The sequence below is a fragment of the Ciconia boyciana genome, chromosome 22 (assembly GCF_034638445.1).
Source record: "Ciconia boyciana chromosome 22, ASM3463844v1, whole genome shotgun sequence".
Taxonomy (NCBI): domain Eukaryota; kingdom Metazoa; phylum Chordata; class Aves; order Ciconiiformes; family Ciconiidae; genus Ciconia; species Ciconia boyciana.
Genome location: NC_132955.1, coordinates 303,158 through 328,426, shown reverse-complemented (window position 1 = coordinate 328,426; position 25,269 = coordinate 303,158). Strand labels below are relative to the sequence as shown.

The 25,269-nt window shown below is 44.5% G+C and overlaps 1 protein-coding gene across 3 annotated transcripts in view; it reads right to left on the bottom strand.

The window, feature by feature from the left end:
• BRCA1 (BRCA1 DNA repair associated) overlaps nt 1-25,269 on the bottom strand; it is a 59,682-nt gene that overhangs the window by 5,327 nt on the left and 29,086 nt on the right. The window contains exons 24-25 of one of the 3 annotated variants that reach the window (XR_012046070.1): nt 24,642-24,781; nt 23,281-23,388 (exon numbers count right to left, since the gene is read on the bottom strand). The gene's annotated coding sequence lies outside the window, so the exon portion shown is untranslated. Of the gene's footprint in view, nt 1-23,280; nt 23,389-24,641; nt 24,782-25,269 lie in introns of those variants that run through there. The other 2 variants (XR_012046068.1, XR_012046069.1) reach the window with 2 other exon arrangements.

The following is a 25,269-nucleotide window of genomic DNA, read 5'->3' as shown; positions in this document are numbered from 1 at the left end:
TTTTGTGACTAAGCAGAAACGTTCAGCTCCAAACAGTGCATCCATCCCCGGCGTGCCGCAGGTCTGCACACCGGCTGCGCAGCACGGCCCGGGATCATTCAGACGGGCCAGCAGTGGCCCTGTGGCTGGGTGAATGAGAGCATCCCCGAGGCCATCTACACCAATATCCACCCTGTCCTGGTTGGACAACCAGACTTGCGCGCAAAGGCTGCCCAAGGCTGATGGCTCTGCAGTCCTTCACTCCAGCAGGTTTCGGTTCCCACGGCAGCTTTCCTCCTCCTTTCCTCCCTAACCAGCATTTCCGGAGCATTTGCTGTACAAAACCAGCACTGTAATTGTGCAGAGCAGCCTGCTCCCCAGGCCCTGGCAGTGGATCTCCAAAGGGTGGCTCTTCCTCCCTGGCAGCCCCAGCTTGCGGGTCGGCTGCTGCATGCGTGGGACCCCGGGCCAGCATGGCATGGGCACTCAGAGGTGGATCACTGCTCAGGAGAAATCACTCTGCTTTGTTAAAAACTTTCCTCATCAGTGGCCTTCTAAAGCAACCAGCATGTGAGCGAGTGAAAAAATAAGAACCCTTAATACAGCAGAGAGTGACAATATGATGTATAATGCATTTCTGAGGCTCAAAACGTTGCACTGTTTCTTGGAATAAGGCAGGACAGTTCCAGACCCCACGTGGCGGGTGCACAGGCCAAAATGGTATATTCGCTTTCAGGAATCAACCTGAATTTGGCCATTAATTTCAGTCAGGCCTAAGAATGATCCCAGGTGTCTTGGGTGTGATGTCTTCCACTGCAGCCAATTCTGCAGCAAAGAAACGGCACAGGTTTGTCCAAAGTTAAGCTGCCATTGTTCAAATGAAACTCTGCTTTAAAAGCCAAATATCATTGAGTTAACAGATCAATATCTGCTATTATCTGACAAGAATATGTAAAATACAGCTCTAAAAATCATTTAGGACTGTAACATACTGGAAGTATTTTTCTCATGTGAGATTTCACTATTTCCATAGACTTTGGAACAGGTGATATTGCAAAGACACTGATTCAACAATTGGGGCTCATTAAAAGAAGATGCCTCTTCCATTTTCAACAGGGTTATCTGTTTTTAACAGTTCTGGATGCTTGCTGAAAGAAATTACAAATATAACAGGTTCTTTGACGTTGAGGTTAAGTGAAAGTAATGAATAATCACATTCCATGGTAGTAATGGGTTTTATCCGCAGGGCCCCAGTTGCTTGATAGTTTCTTGTATGGCAACATTTTTCTGGCTCATGTCTAGGATGTGAATTTAAATGTCAGAGCAGCTCTTGAGCTGCCACGCACACTCAGATTCATTCCCTGTCTGTGCGCCCAGTGCAATGGCCAATTAATTGTACAGGATTTAAGTTTGGCCACAAAAGCCATGCAAGTGATTTGTCCAGTGGGAAAGGCGGAGGAAAAAAAAGCAGTTCTCGGTGGTTAGCCTGGATGGGAGTGAATGTGATGATGTTAAGGTTTGCTTCGATAAGCCCGCGTTACTCCGTTTGGAAGCCCTCTGACACCTCCTCTAACTGTGAAGTCCATCACCAAGAGACTCAGAGCTAGCCCACTGTGAGCTTCGTCAGACTCCAGGCTTTCCTCAAGGGCGAGTTTATGGTCTCTGTAATGAGCTCAGGAGATCTTTCCTTCTGATGGAAAATGCTGATTTAAGTCAAAGAAAAACAGCATGAGGTAAAGGTTCCTTGAGTTGTCTAAACCCTGCCTTGGTGGTCTTGCTGTCGGGGGCACTGAGGTGCTCCTCAGGCATGACTGCAGCCTGACTCTGCCACCCAGCCCCGCAAGGCACAGCCTTTGTGCAAACGAGGGGCGGCTGCTGGAGCCCAGCGCTGCAGGATGCTGCAGGGAGATGGGGCAGGGTTAGAGGAGCTTCTGACTCCTCCTGCAAGAGTGGACAAAATGTTTGTGTGCAGGCAGCACTGGGTCATCTGCTCTGCAACAGGCCTTCCAGCAAAGTTGCTGATGAGAGATAATTAATCAGTATATGTGAGAATGGCAAGAACTATAATAAAATTCTATTATGATTCCAAGTTCGGTTTTAAGTGTTAATTAATGGGCACCTTCCAAGGCAGGATAATGTTACAGTGACAATTTCCTGTCAGAAATCCCATCTTTACTAATTAATCTGATATTTAGTGTAATAGCATTGACCATAATGAACTTAAATTATTGAAAATAAATATATAAAGCCTTTATTAATCATTAATAGCATCTTCCTGGTGTATTATTTTTAAAAAGTTCCGTGACCTGTAAGATTAATAATCAGAGGACCTAAGGGAAAAGGAAGTGGAATGGATGATCAAATAGAAAGAAATCAAAAGCATTTGAAGAGTTTATTTCTTCTGTTTCAATTTACTTTCAAGCTCATGAACTGCAGTAGTGGCATAAAGTCTTTCCAGATTTGACCACTAAGTTAGGGTCCTATTGCATTAGAAGGAGGGGCTACAGTAGGATTGCTGAGACGCAGCACACCTATCATTTGAATATAAAATGTCTTTTTGCTTTCTGACAGTGAAGTGAAACTCACATCAAAGACTCTTCAAATGGACTGTCTGAAATGGAAATATGTCACGGCTCCCTGCATGTAACCCTTGAAACGGACTGGGTGAAATGAAGGCTCTGTGTGGTCAACCAGGGGTTTTGAACCAGGCGGGGTCCAACCACTGCTCACTCCAGGTTGTTAGCTGTAATTCTAAGGTCAGCTTGCTAAGAAGGATGTCATTATTTGAAAGGGAAGGGTTGCATGGCACTTCCTCATAGTCTTGCACAGCTATGCTGGAATAAGCTTTGGTATCTTATAAACAATGTATTGCCATTCAAAAATGTGACCTGTGGTATTCCAAAAAATTTGCTCCTTCCTACTTGCCCAGGATGGTCCTAGAGGCTTGTGCAGGTGGGGCACCACCAGAGCTCTTACTAGTTGTTTCGACTGGCTCTGGGTAAATCAAGCAGCTTTCTAGTTTCCTTATGGTGCTGGCTGTCAAATTCTGTTGCAGCTGCAGCCACAGGGGTCTAAGAAATAAATGTTCGATATATGTACTGGTAATTACACGTGTATTTAGCCAAATGTAAGCAGTCCTTCTGACATCACACACATAGCTCTTTATTGCAGATCTTAAGTTTTAGGCATGCTATTCTTTCAGTACAAGAATACATTTGCCTTCAGTATATTTTGTAATGTTTATATCCACTTCCAGACTGTTTAGACCTCCACCCTTCCAGGAATGAAATGAGATCATTCACTCCAAAACCATCAGCCTCACATCTTTTGCTCTGATTTGACGTTGCAATCTCCAAACTCTGTTATTTAATAATGTATTTTTTAATAGTGGCAGTATGAGCAGATGCCCATACACTTCTGGATACCTGCATTACTGTAAATTTGTTTTTATTAGTCCAGTTATTCCAATACCTGGACAAATCACAGTCTTGTTACGTTGGGTACCAGTTTTTCAACTGTTGCATGGCAAAGTGTATATATTTTATAAAAGCACAGTATTGTTATTTCTTTGGAACTGTGTGGTCTCCAGATAAAATTAATAGTGTGTTGATCCTTCCCATTTGGTGTGCTTAACATTTATGGTTGTTGCCCTACTCTATTAGGCATTCTGCCTTTTTCGGAGCGCTAGTGCACTTTTGAATTAAACATTTTCAATTTTTAAATCTGCAAGTCTCCAGCTTCCCTTAAGCTAAGACATCTGAAAAACCATCACGTTTGCAGCAGCCACTGGCCCCCTGCCTTGCAAAGTAACATTTTGATTCAGTATTACTCCGCACTTTGCCACTTTGCAAGGGGTTGTGTCAGGAAACTTCACATTTCAGCTCTGCCCTTTGCTCACTGGCTGAATGGTCTGATTTCCTTTGGATAGGGCATTATCTTGTGGTGTACAAATTGACTACATACTGCTGTTTAACAGACAGACATACAGTGGTCTTACAAAGGGTAAATAGACTGGAAATGTTGAATTCCCACAGTATTTAAAAGAATCAACATAGAGACAGGAAAACAAACAATCTAGCACAGAACACAGACATGCTTCATGCTCAGCTGCCCGTTGGCTCACAAGTGAGAAATAGATAATTACCAACAATCTTTGCGTCTATAAAAGATTTCTACAAGTAACAGGAGAAAATAATCTCTGGCAATCCATTTGCCTGTTAGCGTGTCTTCTCCTTTAGGAGCCAACTTTTCTTGTGCTCGTATTCTCTGACTTCAAAACCTACACGCATCCTCACCCACAAATTCTCCAGCACTGAAATCTGTATGCATCTGAAGCGTTAACATGGAAGCTTTGAGTATAGATGCAGAAGAGGGAGTTAATTTTGCTGTTGGTGTGATTAGTACGGCAGAGTCCTGTCAGAGACAGTCTCGTTCACTGAGCAAAGACCACACAGGAATTAGTCAGCTATAGGTAGTCTCAGCTATAGGTAGTCTCAGTGCTTTGCCAATCTCAAGTATCTTCTTCCGTCTCAAAATATTTCACACTGCTTTACCAACCTTATTTGCTAAACCCTTGCAGGCAAATTCCTTTGTCCCCAGCAATCCCTCTCTGCTCCAGCAGCTGAAACGCTTTGTGGTGATCATCACTTCTTCCTAGGACTAGTTATGAGATGAGATGAGATGAGACGAGGTGACTGACCACAGGCCAGGTCTATGCAGGATATCACTGCGCTGGACGACATCCCCTGCACCTCTTTTGCATGCTGTTGTTGTCTAGGAAGCTAGCTGGTTTTCACAGCGAAAGTTCACAGCTTGCTGTATGCAACCAGATGTTTCTCTGAGCAGTGTCGTAGTCTTGTGACATTTGCTGCTTAGCAATGATTGAAAGTGATGAAAACAGACCAGGTATACACAGAGGCAAGTATGTCAATAACTACATACAGCTCGAAAGCTATGTATCAAATGTGCCCAATTTCCACACTTCCAGGTGTGCACAAGGGAATGCACATGAGGCAGGAGACTTTCCTAATGTCTCTCATTCTACTTGGTAGTTCACTAAGAGCCTTTGACCATTCATGAAGGCAAAATACCTAACTATGAAGACCAACAGCCCTCCGGTGTGGCAGGAAGCGAGCGGTAAGACCAGACAGCCCAGTGTCGTGAAATGGAGTAGCAGGGAGCTTGCAGGTTTGCTTTACTCTGGCACAGCAAGAAGAACATACTGCCAGGCAGTGTTTCCCAAGTTTCTGCGTAGTTAAATCTGCTTCCCCTTTCACAAAATCTCCTGTGCAAACCTGTCTGAGGTGGGACTGATTTTCTCTGACAAATCATGTGGTGGCAGAAGAAGAGGTGACACAAAACCCCAGTGAATGCTATAACCGTATATGCAATAACAGTGGTTACTGCACCATTTCTATTGAAAACTTCAGACAGTAAGAAAAAATAAAGCTTATCTGCAAGAAAAGACAATGCTGGCAGAAAGGCTGCAAACACGATGCCCAGCCTTGTGCTGAGGAAAACCTGGTTGTGTGCCTGGATTCTCAGCTGGCACCAGCAAAGCAGCTCCCAGCCTGAAGCGTGGTACTGACTCCACGATTAAATGGGTTTTGTTTGCGGGTCTTTACTTCCCTGGGGAAAGCCTCCATTTGGGTGATATATACACGAGCAGGGTGCCTATCGGGAATGATGTATTGCAGTAATTCATCAGCCTGGCAGCCCACCGTTCTCAGTGATAGATCTTTATAGGAGTATTTCTCCAATGAAAGAGCCATGCAGCAATCAACCGGCCCAGGACCAGAGTTGGCGTAATTCAAATGTGACAAATCTTTCTCACACAGAGATGCAACTGGGTACCAAGCAGAGACAAGATATTGTTCTGCTTCTTTGTCTTAGGGATACCTCCTAGTTAAAGTTCCTACTTCTGCTTTATCTCCAGACAAGTTGTCTATTGCCAGAGCCATTCCCAAACCTGCTTTTCTGGTCTTTTCTCGTGTAGACAGGTTAATTCCTGCTGTCCCAAGCCCAGCCTTGCAACTCTGTCACCATTAGAAAGAGTCTGGCTTAGATGTGTTAAAATACAGCTGGGTATGACATGAGGGCAGTTATAAGTCTCTAACTGGCAGGAAGCTCTCCGTAGGTAGGATTCGATACTGGGAGCTCCTACAGACTCCTACAGGCCATGAATTTAACCATCTTTCTCCCTCTGACCAGCTCCATTCTCCTGCCTGCTTCCCCTCCTGCCCCTCGGCTGTGCAGGCTGTGAGCTCCAGGACCAGGGCACCATTTTCCACTGCGCAGACACAGCATTCATGCAGTAAGCTCTGGGCAGAAGGATGCAGGAGCTACCCTGAAACAAACATTAAAGCCATGCGAACATGAAAAAGGTCACTGCAATTGCAGTTCCTCTGCCCCTTTTTTCTCTGTGAGCTTCTCTCCCTTCCCACTTTCATGGTTTTGATTTTCTCAGACTCTCCCCTCTTTACGCTTCTCTCTCCCTCTTTTATCACACTTCTCTAATCTGCTGGAATGGGGTAAACTGTTCCACAGATGTAGCTACTTCTACAGTTAAGCTGGACACTCAGTGAGAGATGGGCCTGTTTGTCCTTGAAAAAAAAAAATCTTTGTAAGGAGCAGCTCTTGGGATGCACACGCTCTCTGATTTCCCACAAGAACCCATAGTCCTGAGGGTTTGAGAAAGTGGAAGAAGAGGTGGTTGAATCATTTGAATTTGGGAAAAAAAGCACCTCTCCAAGCCACAGAAGCAAAATGACAGAGGAAACTCTGCAGATGGAAGGAAATACACAGCAGTAAGGAGCAGCGGGGACAATGAAGTGAGACCTGCTCCCAGAGCTGACTTACCAGGAAAAGATCAAAACCACATAGAATCGTTTAGGTTGGAAAAGACCTTTAAGATCATCGAGTCCAACTGCTAACCTAGCACTGCCAAGTCCACCACTACACCATGTCCCTAAGCACCACATCTACATGGCTTTTAAATACCTCCAGGGATGGGGACTCCACCACTTCCCTGGGCAGCCTGTTCCAACGCTTGATAACCCTTTCAGTGAAGTAAGATTTCCTAATATCCAGTCTAAACCTCTCCTGGTGCAACTTGAGGCCATTTCCTCTCGTCCTATCACTTGTTACTTGGGAGAAGAGACCGACCCCACCTCTCTACAGCCTCCTTTCAGGTGCTTGTAGAGAGCGATAAGGTCTCCCCTCAGCCTCCTTTTCTCCAGGCTAAACAACCCCAGTTCCCTCAGCCGCTCCCCATCAGCCTTGTGCTCCAGACCCTTCACCCGCTCCGTTGCCTTTCTCTGGACACGCTCCAGCCCCTCAATGTCTCTCTTGTAGTGAGGGGCCCAACACTGAACACAGTATTCGAGGTGTGGCCTCACCAGTGCTGAGTACAGGGGCACAATCACTGCCCTAGTCCTGCTGGCCACGCTATTTCTGACACAAGCCAGGATGCCATTGGCCTTCTTGGCCACCTGGGCACACTGCTGGCTCATGTTCAGCCGGCTGTCGTCCAACACCCCCAGGTCCTTTTCCGCCAGGCAGCTTTCCAGCCACCCTTCCCCAAGCCTGTAGCGTTGCATGGGGTTGCTGTGGCCCAAGTGCAGGACCCAGCACTGAGCCTTGGTGAACCTTATACAATTGGCCTCAGCCCATCGATCCAGCCTGTCCAGGTCTCTCTGCAGAGCCTTCCTCCCCTCCAGCAGATCAACACTCCCGCACAACTTGGTGTCATCTGCAAACTGACTGAGGGTGCACTCGATCCCCTCGTCCAGATCGTTGATATACATCTCCCATTGATATACATCTCAATATATTCAAGCATACTTTGTAAAAATGCAGTTCTGCTCTCCAAATCTGCAAGGACTGATATGCCTCACAATAGAAACTTAATTTGAGGACCAAACTGTGAATATGCAAAGCTCCTTTTTTCCCTTACATTTTAAGACATACTAGATGAATCACAAATGCAAACATTAAGAGTTTACAAAAAAATACAGGTTTGCAATTGCAGCTATTAATTTTTATTTATTCTCCCAGGTTTTTACCCCTTTTATGCTTTTGTTGTCATAAGACATGAAGAAATCAGATACTTGTGCTTGCAGTTTTTGTAAGCACTTCGACTGAGTGTCAATCTGATTATTTAGTGCTGTGCCTGCACCAGAAATTAGCACATAAACATGCAATCTGTTATATTTCAAAAAGGAAAAAAGAAAAGTAGTAGATATGATACATATATGGAAAAATGTCTGTACATTTTCATAAGCTGCCTTTGGAACTGAACCAAGCAATTAATACTAGGCAGTTTCCATTAGCTCTTAGCTTTGATGGTTGCTAGCAATGTTTATTTAATATCTACTGGAAAAAAGTTATCACATTTTGAGGTGACTTTGCATGATCTATTCTGTTTAGTAAATATTTGCCTTGAACACATTTAACAAGAGTCTTTTCCAAGATGATCAATCTGTGTTTAGACTTGCTGATGGAGGCAAACTTGAAAGTGATCCCAGCACAGATCACAAGTATAAGAGAAACCCCAGAGACCCCAGCAGAAGAGACCCCAGGGAGACAAGAGCCAACCACGCACCAGGTCACCAGTGCGGGCAGAGAAGACACCCACGCTACAGCACTGCCGGTGCTCTCTGGGCACGCCGTCCTGCTCTCGCCACATGCACCAGTAAGCACCGCTGGAGCCTGGGGCAGGCTGCATGGGCAGAGCAGCTCCCTGTGGGAACACTTGGCGAGATTTAACTCTGCCTGAGGTCCTGATCTTCTAACTTAATTCAAACAGTCAGGGCACCAAACAACTAACAAGCCATTCTCTTTTCCCTCCAAGAAAATACATCTCCATTGTCCCATATTTACAGGCAGGAATGAAATGTCGTTCCCAAACTGGAAATACTTCTTACTTTTGCCCAGACTTTTTGGATCAGATCCATGCAAAACATTAATGGCACAGGTACCATTCTCTCACAGGGTTTCCATCTCCATCCAAAGACAAATAGACCTAAGTCACATTCCACAGAGTGGCAGTGATGCAAACCTTTGTACCCAGCATGCACATTCAGTCTTCCTCACACAAGTGGAAAGCAGCCGAGGCATGACATTTCCTCCTTGTCAGTCTCCCAGTTTATATTTCATTGGCATTTGTCAACATGCTCCAAGAAAATTATTCAACAAGCTAGATACCTGTGGAGAGAGGGCATATGAAACACCTCTCTAGCCAGTGGACCATCAATAACATCCCATGTGGATCGATGAATATTTTGCATTAGTGTCAGTCAGCCTGTGATGAGGAATGGAAGGGGAGCAAGGATATTGAAATTATTTTCTGAAGTGGGTATGTGACAGAGTATTGCTGAATGGCTGTCTCCTTGCTCAACTCACTCACCATGGCACAGGAATGCAAAGACAGTATTGCATGGCAAGGCTTGGTCTCTGCCTACTTCGGCAGCAGCTATTAGGTTAATCCTATACCTTCTCAGTCCATAGGTTGTTTATGCTTTAATAAATAGCTTATTCGTGCTCACTGAGTCAGCATCTTCTTTACAATAGTACCAGGAGTGAGTCTCCTGACAGCCCCACCGTGACACTGCCTGACCTGAGCATCCCAAGGAGCCTGTTCCTGCCCATTCCCACAGTTTCCTGGGGATAAACTTGGTGCAGCTCTGTTATTGAAAGCTCAGGAGCAGTTAAATGACTGGCAGTAATTTCAGATGGAGCAGGACAGTGTAGATGGATACAGAGGTGGGCACAGCCCTTTTGCTACCTAGGAAAGGTTCTAATCACAGAATGAAACAGTTGGGTGTCATCACTGAACCTGTGAGCCTTGGAAAACCAAACAAACCTAGTCCGTCTTTCACTGCAGGCACTGCTATGAGTTATTAGCGATGAAAGGACTTTCTAGCAGCCCACAAGTCCATTACCAGAAACCCAGAGTTTCAGCCTTCTCAGAGAGAAGCCTGTGCCAGACTTCTTAATAACCGTGACCTTGCATCTCTGACCTCCACTGCTTCAGCTTTGATTTGGGTTACTGGAATGCTATCATGTCCTAGAAAGTGCAGAAATTAACAGATTAAAAATTGCTCACAAAACAATGAAATATTGTCAGGAAAATAAGTTTGTCAAATGTACTAGAAATTCTAAGCAAACCTCAAAATACTTGACTTGAGTTCTGGTTTTATTTTGTTTTCCCTTGGGAATGAAAAAAAATAGCGTTGTGTCATGCCTAGTGTCACTTGGCACTAAAATCACAGTAATTCTTAATAATTTCAGCAATATACACCTAAAAACTACTCTGAACCTCTGAAAAAATCCTCATGACAAAATTTTGTAATGACACTTTAGCAAAATTCATCTCAGGAAACACCAACAGTGTAATATCCTATGCTGAAGCATATTTTCCTCATTCTACTAAATCTTGTTTCGAGAGTCCAAAGGGTCAGGGAAAAAACTTACTACATAATTTCCTCCAGATATTTTGATTTCAAATCAAAATAAGTTACTCGTCCTGGCCTCGGTTTAACACATTAATGTATTAGCTGCCACTGTTTCTATTTAACAAGGAGATGACAAGAACGAGAAACGGAAAACCTGAAGACTTCATTCTCACATATGCTAATTCCTGCTCACACTGTTCTGACATAAAACCACATCTATAGCCCACCTGAGCCTTTGTTATTCTGCAGGAGAGCTGCAATACAAATGTAATTCAGACCCTATTTGAATACATCCAGTCTACCTTTGCTGCTGTTGCAGAAGTGTGCTATCTTCATTTTCATGTATTGAAAAGGAGGTAACTATATTTTGGAGGTAGCTTCGTAGAGACGTTACCTGCTGCAGTGAGATGATGTTGTAATGCAGAGCAAGCGCGAGCTGATCAGCAGAGCACAAAGTACCCTTTCTGCATTGCAAGGCATGCTTCTGGAAACACATTATCGATTCAGAGGTGAATATTTATTATTGTTGATTAGCACAGCAAAGTATATGCAGTAGTGGTCAAACAGCAAAAATCACAGACTGAGGACTCAGAATTATTTTCCTGTGATTTGTTTGCTCTATCTCTTTAGTTCATAACAGAACAGCCTTTTTAGCAGTTTCCAAGTGTAATAAACATCGATAGCGTGCCTTGGTTGAAATGCAAGAAAATATAACTGAGGGCAGGCCTCCCTCTGCATCCCACTCATATGGGCTCCCTGAAAAGCTTTAATTACAGTTTTGACCTTAGTCTTCAGCTGAAGAAGGAATAGAAGTATGAGATGCTGTGTAGCTGCTGTCAGTAGTGGTTTAACTCATTAAATGTCTACATGAGGAACCTTCTTCAGTTCCTGGTGTTGCCAAGTGGGCTTTAAGGAAATGAAAATCCTAGGTCTTTGTAATGAGCCTCATAGCCAGTTGGGTGGTAATTAATGAACATATCTGACATCATTAAGCCAGTATGTACTCCTCTGCATCACTAGTCAGCATTAACTATAAGGCTGGCATAAAGAATAGCACTGGAGCATTTGAGGGAGGAGCTGCTGGAACAAGGAGAGAGCGGAGCGCTGCAGAAGTCCCATGAACTGGAAAACACCTAGCACTTTCTGCTGATAAATAGGCAGCTTCCTCCCGAATGTATCCAAATCACTGAATTTATTCACAGGTGTCAGTGGCCCCTGCTGCTGACCATTGCAAAACCATTAATTTATCCTTACAAACCGCCCTAAAGGTCAGGAAATACCGTTTTCCATGGCTTACAAGTGGGAATGGAAGCACATAAGGATGCATTCAGGGTCAAGAAAAGAATTGGCATAAGAATTAGAAACAAAACTCTGATTTTTTTTTTCCCCCACAACTGAAGAAAAGCGCTCCCCCCTGCACAGGTAAAACCAGTTTCAGCATGAGATAAACACTCAGGAACTTGCCTGAGACCTTTGGAAAGTTTCCAGAGATAACAGTGAAGAGTGGTATAACAACCTGAATTGCATCCCAAGGAACTGTGCTGTTCACAAGACTAATCTCATTTTACTCACAGCTTGTATGATCCACCTGAGTACACCTGGTACATTCAGCAGTACCATGCAAGTTTTTAGTCTGCATGTAGCAGCCTATTTGAAATCCCTAGGAATAAGTAGGGCTAGTGCCTTTTCTTGTGCCTGTTATGCTCACTGGCAGCAGAGATGTTTCTTGACTGTGTAGACGCACCTGCGTGTCTGCCCTCAGTAATAGAGAGTGCAGTCTCAAAGTGTTGCCTGTAATTCATTAAACCAAGAGATCTGGTATTGGATCTGACAATCAGGAATAACATGCTGATTGTTTTTATACAGTAGCTTGGAAATGAGCTAAATCAAGGCGAATTCTGACATAGATTACGTGATCCCTGAGATAATTACTGAGTATACTGAACAGAGTAGTGTTTACCTACATATTAATGTGTCTACCCATATATTTATCTGTGAGATTATCAGACACTCTCACGCTGCCCTCTGCTTCCTCTAGGTTTGTGCCCAACAGTTAATGTTTGCTCATTATGCAGCTTCTCAAGCTGGGCTTTTACCTTTCCACCCAGCCTACCTAGGACTTAATTCTGGGGTTAAGGTCTCCAATTAGCCAGCAGTAATTTGACATTTACATTCAAAATGCCAAATTCTCTTTCAGAAAGAAACTGTTTCTATTCCATTCTAGTGGTAAGAAAGCTCTGCAGGCAAAGATGGGCACTGCTGAGGTTCCCACTCTTACAATTCATTTCATGGGCTCTTTGAGCGCTGGGGCGGTTTTCACTGCCTTTATCCCTAGTAGACAGCCAGTGCATTCTACTCGTGGAAAAGGACAAGTACAGAGATACTAAGCCAGCTGCCATCCACGGGAATGGTGGGGCTGTTGCCTTAGCTTTGCTGCAGTAAGACGATTCTGCAAACTTCACTGAAAGTCAGGGTTTCCAGCAGCTGTCGTGGTTTCAGTACTCCTGTTGTGCTGCCTTTTTGCCCCTCAGTTATTTGTCTCTCCTGTAGATGTTGTCAGAATGAGACCCGTTCCCCTGGAAACCCCTGTCGCTTCAGTAATAAATAAGCAAAGCTTATCAGTGATGGACTTCCTACTGATTACTTTTCCAAAATTATCCGGATAATGATCAGTCAGCCCTCTTAAGACGGAAAAAGTAGATTGTGTTGAATGGGCTTGAATCCTTCTCTGCTAAGGTGTTTGTTTGTTTTTCCCCCACTGAAGAGGTGTTTTCAGTTTGGAGCTAGAACCGCAAAATAGTTAATTATCCCTGAGCAACAGAGGGAGCTGGAGAGAAGAATCTAGCTAGTCAATGGGTAACACCAACTTATGGAAACAGGTGCCACCCTGGTTGGGTGAGGGTAGGGAACGAAGGGCAGTTTCATATTTAGTTTTGTAACATTTACTCTTGGTTGCCCTGAAAAATCCCAATGGAATATGTAAAAAACAAACTTTCCTATACATGTAGATTTCTGAATGGCTTGGGTTTTCCTCCTCTTACCTAACGAAGTCCAGTCCCTTTAAGAGATGGAAAACATCAAACCTACTGGTCCCAGAGACTCCTTCCATTCACAAGGCCACCTGACAACTTGGATCCAGTCAGATCTCACATGCTGAGTGGGAATACACCACTGAGCGGAAGACTCCCTCTTTTAACTTCAATTTACATTCCTCTCACATCACACATTTGCAGTATGGATGCTGCTTCTCTCCCACTTTGGGATCCCATGTACCAGGCGCTACGGGATGATGGATCTGCACGCTGCTGTCAGCCTCTGCTGGTGCCCGGCTTCCCACAGCGAGGGGGATCCAGCCCCCCCACCCCACCCTGCTTCAATCCCATCCCTCGGGCTCTTCTCTGGACTGCTGTATCTTTCTTCACCTGTCAAAACTGGGGTCACTTTTGCGGCTCCAAATGAGTCTAACTTAAGGAAAGAATCAAGTCTGACAGGCAGATATATGGAAAATGCCATATGGAATATCACTGGGTTTATTACACAGTTATAAATTGTACAATGTTGAGCGCAGACTTGCCAGGTATCAGAACAGAGGGTGTGGGGAACCAGATGCCAAAGTTCCAAAACATACCACCTCCCACCGCAGTCAAAGGCAACAAGTCACCTAGTTGTCAGGCTACTGGGAACAATCCTGCATTGACAGATGGCTAAACTGGAAGATACAAGAGGTCTTTAACGTCTGATTTCTATAACTCTAAGACAGATGCCAAGGCCAGGATTCCAGGGTCTTAGGAAGAGGCAAGAGCTTCCTCTAGCCAATCCTCACAGCATGGCTGTAGAATTAAAACATGTTTCCTGACATTAAGGAACTGGTATCCTTATGAGTCCTTTGCCCTGTCCCTCTGCTGGTTCAGCACCTCTCCCTCCCTGCCCCACCCCCCCAGCTCCAATTTCTATGCCAGAACCTAGGTCCTCTGGAGCAGCCTTTTGGGAGTCTGTTTTCCTTTCTCATGGCCTTGGCTATGCAAACTCAATGACAATGCCGTACTCAGGCTGACACCAGGCACCAAGCATCATTACGCACTTTTAGTACAGGGCATTGCAACAGGGCTGATAGACGACATCTGGTACTGGGGTAATCAAATTCTGCCTTTGAGTTTAGACACACTGATCTGGTCCCCTGAGATCTTCTACGGACACCCTCTAATAGCAATCTTTTTTCCATGAAAAGCCCTTTGATCCTAGCACACAGCTTCATAGATTGGAAGGAGATAAGGGAAGGAACAAGTCTATGTTTCTTGAGTCTCAGCAATATTTGGAGCATTATCTGAACTCTCAGGTCCTGTGTGTTTTTTGTGCGCTCACTGGTTGTGGTTTACCCGCTTCACTCATGTCTCATGTGGCCCAAGGATCACTTGGCATTTGCGAGCTCTTTACAGCAATCTTGGCGTCTGGCCAAAAGGCCAAGGGCAGTGAAGCAACCTGGAGCAATCCCCACATTTTGGCACACTGGAGTACAGACTCATTTCCAGGAGGAATTTGACATGAGTCCAGGCTGACTTTGTAAGTACACAGACTGTCGCTTTTTTGATTATTTTTTTTTTTTTAAACATACATAACTGTAAGGTTGGACCCTCAGACAACTCTACTAGGCTGCACATACTCTTTAGATGATCCTGTCCCTACCTCAGCAACGTTCTCCATCTATTACTGAATCAGATATTAAGCATAGAACTGGTTTCACCTATTTTGTGCTCAGAGGAAGACTGGGGTGAGATCACCAGGAGAAGGCAGCCTATCAACAGATGCATGCAGACACAGGCTGGTATAACACTGCAGCAGAGCGATTGGAAGTAAGACCAGAGCAGTGTCGGTATTGCAGGGTGGGGCTGCAATTTGTGCATGCGTATGGATGGGAAGAGATGAACGTAAGACTCCAGCATTGTTCTCGGCTCTGACCAGTACCTTTCACAGTCACGGCAAATAGATAATGTGAGAAAGAAATGCCTAGTTCAGAGTGTGGATCTGAGGCCAGGAGAAGCACAGAGAAGATACAGGGGTTCCTGGCAATAGCGCCGCTTGGTTTTTCAGTGAACAGTGTCTGCCTCTGTCATAAAGTTCTTCCTTCTGTTTTCTCAATGCACCATTCCAATAAAGTGCTCAACCCCCCCGTATCTGAGAATGACAGAGAACCACTGATCTGAAGTGAAAATCGAACTGCAAAGGAATCACTTGTGTTTTCCATGTGTTTACTCTGACCTCAGCTGATTTCTACAACTGTCAATTAATCATATTTTTTCATTTAATCAATCAACCCATTGTAATTAATTGAAATGTATGTATGCAAAATGGCAAATGCTTCTCTCAGGAAGGGCCTTGAGGGAACGTGCTGTCAGCAGCAGTGCTCTGGAAAGCTTGTTCCATTTATATAAATGAATAGGTACAAATGCTGATGACTTCATGGCCTGAATATTAATGCAGATAATTAAACATGTTTATCCTGGCAGGTAACAGCATGCCAGGCCCTGGCCTGGGGAGGCTCCATAAACAGAACCTCCTCCCCGAGTCTCTTGCTCTTGCCTGTGCTGCATGAATATATTCTTGGCCCTTGATTTATCTCCACAGAAAGGTGGGAAGGGGAGACACAAAGGCAGTCAGATCAGAAAGAATGATGTGCAAGACACAGATGAAATTTCCTCCTTCTTTTTGAGTCAGCTTGTTAATATCTGGGTAGTGGAACAAGCCTGGCATGTTGGTTTGAAATTGTAACTGAGACTGAAGAGAGGCTTCTGCTGCCTGGTAGTTACGGTCTTGCATGGATATGTTACGACTATTACCAGTAGGCTGGAGTAGGCTCTAACCCTCTGCAATACACCTCTGGGAGTCTTTCCAAGCAAAGTCTTGCCCAAGTGAAAGCAACAGGACTGGGCTTGAAGCATGCTGCCCAAAACAGACACTGCTATAGCACCCTGCAGCAGTGCTCCCTGGATGAGGGAGGAGCAACGACACAGCCTCTGGCCTCAGGGTAATCATTAGCTTTAGTTTGGCAAGGGTCTGTATGTACCTGGGCCTCTGTCAATGCTGCAGGCTGTTGGACCAGGCTGTGTTGCTGCAGTTACCTTTTCCTTCAGGCCCACTTAGGCAGCCCTACACCATGTTGTGGTCTGCAACAGAGATGTCCACAGCACCGCATCAGGCACATCCACCTCTGCTCCAGCAGCACCTTTGTCCCAGTTGCTCCCAGCAGTTAGCTCTAGGTCCAACTACTCTGTACATTGTTTTTTTAGAGTTATGAGCTTTATGATGAGTTTTGGATGTTTCAGGGAAAGGAAAACCTCTTTAAACTGTTGGCAAGAGTCTGTCCCTTAGAAAAAACAGCTCTCATTTCACTCAGGAGCACAGTTCCCTCCCGTCACAAGCCCATTGAGCAGTTTCTACTTGGAGTCAAGGCCAAAAACTATGTCCAGGACATGTTGTTGCAAGAGAAAGTTCACACATTGGCCAGTCATAGCACTGCAATGGTTCCAGTTGGTGGCTATCCTTTTCCAGCCTTCCACCTCCATTTACAGGATCAATTAGACACAGTTCATGTAGAGATGTTGGTTTCCACAGATTTTATCTGATGGAGGTATGAGAAAATTACACTGTGCCTCTCTGTATGGTTACTCCCAGCACTGTGGCTTAGCCTTGGCTTTTTACAGCTATTTTTGTTATAACCCTCCATAACTGTGGAGATTTAAAGAAATGCTCTGTAGGTCAGGTTTAAGTCCATGTCTTTACTTGTTTACCCATGTACACTTTCCCCGCATCTAGCCAGATTCTCAGCTGCTTGATTTTAATTTACAACAGCAGAAAGCATTGTACTTGCTATGGGACTGTGGCAGGGGAAACCGCAACCCCTGTAGTCTGGTTGCCAGAGTCAAATTAAGATTAAGAAGGGGTCAGTGGTTTTTAGAAAACTGCATGGTGATCAGCAAAATAATGAGCTGCTGCAGTAAAACAGAGAGTTTGCTGGGCAGGGCTCTGCCAGCAGTTATTTGATTAGTATTGCCAGCACACACTTGCACAGATGCATGTCTGGTTGCTTGGCTAAGGGTAGAGACAATTCATCCTTCTTTCCCCCTCCTGTGGAACTCTCAAGAGGCGTATTAACTGCGGGACACACCACACAAACCTCTCTACAATTCACTGACCACACAAAAAATAGAATTAATTAATAATCATAATAATTAAAATTCATATTTCTGTGCTCAGCAGTTCTCAAGGAATGGCTACAGAACTCTATATGATACACTGAACAGACTAAAGTCTGCATCCTTTATAGGGACTCAGCACTGAGTTTTCTTCCTGGGACAAGGGAAAATAGGTTTCCTTCATCCGCTAATCTAGAGCAAAAGCCTGGTGAGGAAAAAAGGCATCCTAATAGGCTAATAGGATCGGGTGCACTAGACATAAGAACTTAGTTCCCCAGACCAGCATCAAGGCGGCAGGCCAGACCTGATGCTTTGAACAGAGGGACAAGAACACCATCAGGCTCTGGAGTTCCCTGTATGTCAAAGCCCTCCAGTCCAAGTAAAGGCTCTAGTTCCCTGCCATGACAAATAATTACAATCACCAGGTGAGAAACAGGTTATAGAAAATTCTTTGAAGATTCCCCTTACACTCAGTTCTAGCCACAGTGACAGTCTGTCAGTACCCAGTTGATGGTGAGGCTTTGGGCACCAACTCCTCTTCCTCTAAAGTATAAGCTTTTGATCTATGTTTGTCTAATCCTGAACAGACTTGAGGCATTTCTCTCACCAGTACTGATGATTTTCTCCAAGAGATTACATAAGAAATAGAGTCTCAGTGAATCAAAAAGTCCTCCAAGCCAGAACTGAGAAATGTGTGAGAGTGCAAGCAGAGGGGTAAGCCTCCACACACCCCTAAGAAAGTTTCTGGAGAGGTTCTTATGAATCGGAGAAAGTGAACAAAGGAATTAAGAGCTTGTGGGAAATGGTTGACCCAGAATCCCTGCAGGAGTAGTATAAATAGCTGCCGTGATTCACTGCATTCACATTGGATCAGTCTGCCCTTTGTCAAATCTTGCCTGGTAAATGCTTGAAGAGTAGCTCAGCAGCAGCTCTGCCAGCTTCAGGAGAAGGCTCAATCTTACTTCAGGGTTTCTTCCTGTTCTGCACATCTCCACCAAATGGGCTCCCATAGCCTGGCTTGGCTGGAAGAGCTAAGCCAGACCCTAATACAGCTAATGTTGTTGACCACCCTGCACTACGCAAAAGACCTAGCTCCAAGTAGCAAGCGTACAGTACAGTGTTGTGCACTAACACCAGCTTGAGCTGAAACAGTGCTTTTATCTAGCTTACAAACTGCATTTCAGCAGGATTAATTAGCAGGACACAGCCACATGCTAATAGCTTTTCTAACTTTGGCTTGCCATTCAACTCAGGAGGATTTTCTGCTCAGTAAAACCTGGCACAGTGTGACACATCCAATTTTCCAGCCTAACACAGACACGCTACAGCATAGCCCTGACTGAAGCACTTCATCTGCTGTAAGTTCAGTACCACCCCTTCAAATCTTCAACAGGCTGCTAGAACAGAGCCCACAGATAAACCAGTCACAGCTTCCACCCAAATCCAGCTAGGGCAATCCTCCCCATCTTTAGGACAGGGCACTGATGTCCTGAGCCTCTGTTTGCAGATGTGTTGTCATCAGCTAGCTTGGAAACACCTGGCACATACATGTGAACACAGGTGATTGTCAGTCTCAGATTTCATTAGCTGATAAAGCCATAGCATCCAGGAATCTGTTTGCTGCATGGATTGTGACTAGACAGAAACAGAAAGGACTGTAAGAAGCACAAGTGTACTGGCTACATGCCCATCCTGTCTGATAGAAACATGAACCCTTGCATGGTAGGTATAATGAGCCAGGACAGCTAGTACTCCAGAGAGTCAGAAGAATTAGCTGTGCACCTGAACAATTTTTTTGATGAACAGTAGCACTGTTCAGCAGATACAGGGAAGCCAGCTCTCATGTTTTAGGGCACCATCCCCACAAGGAACTGTAAGGTAAGAACTGTTTCACTGTACAGCTTGGTCCAACTGAGCACAGCTTTTCTTTTGTGCTTTTCATCCAGGAACTAGGTACTGATCAGGGAAGGAGAAAAAAAGAAACAAAACAGTCAGACAAAAGGTTGCTTTTCACAGAAAGAACTTGTCAAATCTTTGTACAACTAAGTACTTCATTTCAAAGCCTGCAATAATCAGACTTGCAGCTCAAAAAAAAAAAAAAAAAAAATCCCAGCAAGTTTCTCCTGCAACCTTTTGAATTCCAACAGCAACTTCAATACTGAAATTGTTCCTCTGCAGGTGGGTGGCATGTCACCTTAACATCAAAAGTCCATGTCAAGCCAGTTGCCTATCTGGAGTTGCATTCAGATCTCCTACCTCTCTAAGGGCTAAGTGCCATAGTTATTTAGTAGGCCCCGCAGCAAACAATGTAGAAGGGAGAGCCTGGCTACTGATTTGACCAGGTACATGAAGGTACGATTGCTTTGCATCCTGCTTTAGGGAATAAGACTTTGTGTTCTGCTAAAAATCTGAACTTTACAGTAAATCATCTCCTGAAAGCTTTTTTTTTTTCTTTTTGAATCAGATGTTGCAGCAGCAGCACTCAACACATGAATAAGTCACAGCCTGCAGAATCTGCCCTCCCTCATGTGCCTGTGAAGATAAGTACCTGTTGCCTGCCAAATACTATCATTCCAGCAGTCTCAACATTAAAGGCTCAGGGCCTGATGAGCTGTGAATGTCTTTGCTCCACAGCAGAACAAGGAACTGCTTTGCAGATGTGCTCTTTACATCAAAGAAACAAGCAAACAAGAATTGATGCTTTTTCAAGTCTAAGCTAAGGCTTATAAGCTGCTGGTAGGCACATCATAAATAGCGCATCCTTTCAAATAGAGATGAACCTGCATAGATGAGTTCAGAGTCTAATGTGTGTATGACTTGAGAGCAACTGTACCACTCTCCCCTATTCTGTAACCTCCTGGTAATACGCTGGTCCAAGGCCAAAACTACCCGTCTCAGATCTTGGCTCCTTCATAGACTGCAAGGAATAAAAATTCATCTTCAGCCCTCGTCTTGTTGCTACCTGGCTGTTAGCTGCGACTGAAGATAGACTGTCTCCATGCTTTGGGCAAAAGGCAAAGCAAGAGACACTGTTATTCCTACCCAGGACAGGATGAAGAGATTAGTTCACGCACAAATGCTTGGAAGGACTGCCAGCACCAACTGCTGCTCAGCTTTCCTTAAGTGACTCAATTCAGACCATTGCTCCTGGAGAGGCTGTTGAGTATCAATCAGCCTTCTTTGTGTGTCGGCTGTTCTATCTATTGCAGTGGCCCTAGAACCAGATGGGCAGCACAAGTGACAATCCACACAGTTTCGCTTTGCTCCAGCAGCTTTTACAGGATACAGTCCCACTGCCACCACAGAAATCAAGATTTCTTGACCTTTGGAAAACGCACTGCTGTGCTTCATGGGTGAATTACTTGTTAAAGCAAAGACTTGATGTGCAGGCATTCTTATGTGAGTCCAACATGGTACCTTATGAACCCACCTGTGAACTGCAGAACAGTCTCTGACTGCCTCTGCCACCACAGAAGAACAGAGCCTGTACTCTACCCTGGCCTCCACACCTTCTGGCCTTAGCCTGCAGGCAGCCCCTGCACACATCCCCCCACCTTTCTGAAAGTGCTGCATTGATTCCATAAGCATGAGTCTTGAAATCCCTTCAGAAAAGCCCTTCTCACTTCTTTTCTGGCAAGGTGTCTGTTCTTACTGCCTTTTCAAGAAAAGCTATTGCCTGTACTCCAAACAATTAACATTACATCAAATTAATCTTCTTCAGCAGACTCCACTTTGATCCAAGCCAAACGCTTAACATACATCTTCAGCGAAGAAAGGCATGTAGTGCAACTTGTGCTAAAGAATCCCTGCACAAAGCCTGGAGAGTCTGAACAGTCCTTCTGCAGTCTCAGGATCATAGTTAAGATTCTAAAGGAGAGCCAGTACACACCCAGAACAACGTAGGGAGAGGAGGACGAAGCCCTTACCTTCACTGCTTAGCCTCAGCTCACATCGTCTGTCCTGTAAACCAGGTGAATTCATGGGTATTTCCTACCAAGATGGACCATTATAGATTATGCACAAGGTTTTTATTCATAATATCAGCAAAATAAAACTGACACCAGACCCAAGATGAAAACAATCCAGCAAATCACCAAGAATAATTATAGGAACGTACTGAATATTTCTTTGATTTACCATTAACTCTAGTAATGAGTCAGACAAGTGTCCTAATTGCATCCATGAATAAGCTGCTCTCTTATAAATGGCTTCAGATCTGCAAGGAAATAACTCTTTGTGTATGGATCCAAATGCAGGGGGAGGATTTTAAAGAGTAAACTACTTCAGCAAAAAAGCTATACATGTAATCAATTGCTGCTCATCAGCAGTATTAGTAGGTCAGGTACTGAAATACATACAACTTTACAGAATTCAAAAGGAACACTATTTCAAATTTAAGGCACCCACAGAAAAGCCAGTCTAAGGCAGCAGAATAAAGGTGTTGCAAAAGATACCTTTATTGAACAAATCCCTACCATCCCAAGCCACAATCAAGCCCTTGTCAGTCTCCTTTTACAGGGAAGGAGCAGTTGGTTTGGCAGACACTATCTAGGGCTGGAATGCTTCCAGCCTGTACACAGAAATGCTCCTGATCTACCTAGGACCAGAAACAACTGATAAAGTAGGGACAGTAATATCTAGCCTCAAGCAGAAGGGGAACAGGAGAGAAAAATCAATCACATCTATAGAAAGTTTTGAGATCCACCATTTAATGTGATTGCTTTATGACTGACCCTTGTAATCTAGGCAGTGCCAGCACAACATGCTTGCCAGAGCCTATGGTCCTTTAGTCAGCTTGCATCAGTCTCAGTGCAGAAAAGGCTCAGGCACTCTCTATAAATCAGTGAAGTCTCATGAATCCTTGCTCTGCTGTAGGACTGTGTAGAGAAAGACCCAAGCCAGACAACGCTGCAGCCCCACTGGAATCAAACTTTCCCTCTGGAAGCCCCGTGGCACACTAACACACACACTCCCCAAATTCTGCCATCAGTCCCATAAGCAGGGAGCTACTGCTCCTTTGAGGGAAGGAGGTAGACAAGTTGGAGTTCCAATAAATTAAAGATGCACTTCTAAAGTCCCTTTCCAAGCAATAATGACAAAGTGAAGTGGCAAGGCAGGGAGTGCAGGCTAAAGAGCTCCCCACCGCCACCTAAAACCCCAAGCAGGAAAGAACGAGGGAGATCTCTGTACAGCCCAATCAGACCAGAGCCTGCTGTGGGAATCCCAGCTGCTGTCTTCTCCTTCCTTTGCCTCCTACATATGTTAAATGGCTTTGCCACTTTAATATTATTTTAAAACAAGCCTCAAAGAAGCTAATTTACAACGTTCTGCTAGTAAATATATTAAAAATCTCTCTACACAGCTCTGCTAGTAAATATATTAAAAATCTCTACATTATAGCATGGAGAGCAAGCCCTCCATTACCTCCTTTTTGAGCAGGAGCTGCCATCCATAACCTATCAGGAATGTAAAGGGTGTTCCCCGGCAAACAGCCACCACCACCACCAATTACCCTACCTGTGTAATGACGAGTCTACAAATCAGGCTGCAGAGTCAGAGGTGGAAAGAGCAGTGTGCTGGCACCATCCTGCGTGTTCAGGTTGTAGTAAAAACTGACATAAACAAATCCAGCTGGAATTTCTAGCATGTGGACTCTTCCAGCATATCAGTCTTCAACATGCATGCCATGCAGGTGTTTCCAATATCACCAGGGGCAGCTGTGGTGGCCCCAGACTCTTGCATGTTAAAGAGTTCTGAGCAAGGAACTGGACCAAGGAGGGAAAAAGAGGAGTGACAATATGGTTCAGTCTCACCCCCTTATGGGGGAAGCGTTTGGTATGGCAAGGAGAAATGCATCGGGGCACTGCACAAACATTTTAGATACAGATGTGCTGCACCATGTTCCAGGAGAAAGTCTGCTCTTTTGTTTTCTTAAGGACCAGAAACTCCCTTTGAGAAACAGAAGAATCCTATATCAAAATTCAATATTGCCAAATGCAAAGGGCTTTTAACTATTGAGTAATATTTTTACTTTGATGCTTAATTACCCCCTACAGTCTACAAACCTCTCCCCATTGCTTCAGTCTGCAGCCTCCACAATAGCTATGGAGCAAACAGCAATTACACATTTATTCTAACATTAATGTAACCTGAGTGGGCTCTGTCAATGCATAACTCCATGCTGCCTAGCAGCAAAATGTAAAGGACAGTGCGAATTGGTAACAGGCTGCTTACTCTCTGCTGGCCTCCACATCAGCATGGCTGATAAGAATGCAAGACAAAGCTATACCTAATTAACATACATGAATTTTAACCAGGAATTAATTCCCATATATTAGAAAATAAGCCCTGGACAGCTTCTGCCTCCCCATGGCTTGTTAACAGTTTCTCTGGTAAGATAAGGCAGCCTCACAGAAATACTTCAACTCATTTGTGCTGGTGAAAAGGCAGGAACAGAGCCTCAGAACACCTCTGCAGGGCCTGAGGCTTTGGGCTGTGCCTGATCTCAGATGCTATAGTAGACAAGAGCCAGGCTAAACGTTTTTGATGAGCCTGCCTGGTGCTACAGCTGATTCCTACTCTACATAGCTGAAGGCTGTGTGAAGTAAAGAACAATAGAAACCATGCATGGCATAGCCAGGCGTCAGGCAACATATATTATCCAGAATCAGATGCTAAGGATTCTCAGCAACACCTTAAGGGGAAAAAGGGACGGACTGCAACAATGCTAGTGCAGTGGTTGCGAGACAAAGCCAGCCTGTTACTGCCCCAGTGCAAGGTGAGCTCTCATTAGCACAGGATGTACTTTGTTCCAAAAAGTAATAAATTCCTCTCCTTTGCATTAGGATTAGTTAGCATTTAATAGCCTAGAGAAAAGGGGAAGGAAAAAAGTCAATTGCTCCCCGCCCTCCCCATGTAGTTTTGAAAACTTCTGTACAGTAAAGCATTACTCTGATGCACCGGCTCCTACTGATTCAGAGGAAACATAGCCTGAACACAATGTCAAGAAAGTACTGACCATAAAGACTGGGTCAAAGCTCTGTGTCCAATAGATTCCTTCTGCAGCTGGGACCATGGGAGGGGGTAAATACACTGAACAACAGCAGAGCTCAGGTTTCTTGGAAGTTGACCCTTATGCACCTACATCAAGAAAAGCTCCTGTTAAGTTACAAAAGCAGAGCAGTTTTAATTATAAATATAGCACTTACCTGATGGCAAAGCCTCAGGCAAACCTACAGCAAGTGCCAGCCTTTCCTTTGTTTCTTCCCTCACCCTAGTGAATAGCATTCAAGGCACATGCTGATTACTAGGACAGTTTGTACGCAGCCCCTTTAACTAGGTGTCTAGTTCTTTAATGATATTTGATTCTGCTACTCCTTGCCCTCAGGTAATTACTGTAAAAGGCACAGCATGGCCTAGCCATGTCTCAAAAATGCGTTCACCTCAGAGGCTTCCTACCCTGGGAAGTGTCACAAAGCAAGCTGCTCTTGCATGTGAGCAAACAGGGAGGAAATGCAGCTTGATCCTCATATATAAAATGGCATTTCCAACCCATACGGTGGCTGTGAAGCTCCAAGTGCTGGGGCTTTATTACTGAAGATGGAAGTCAGACTAGAGAAGTCAATATGGATTCTGTTATGGAGGCC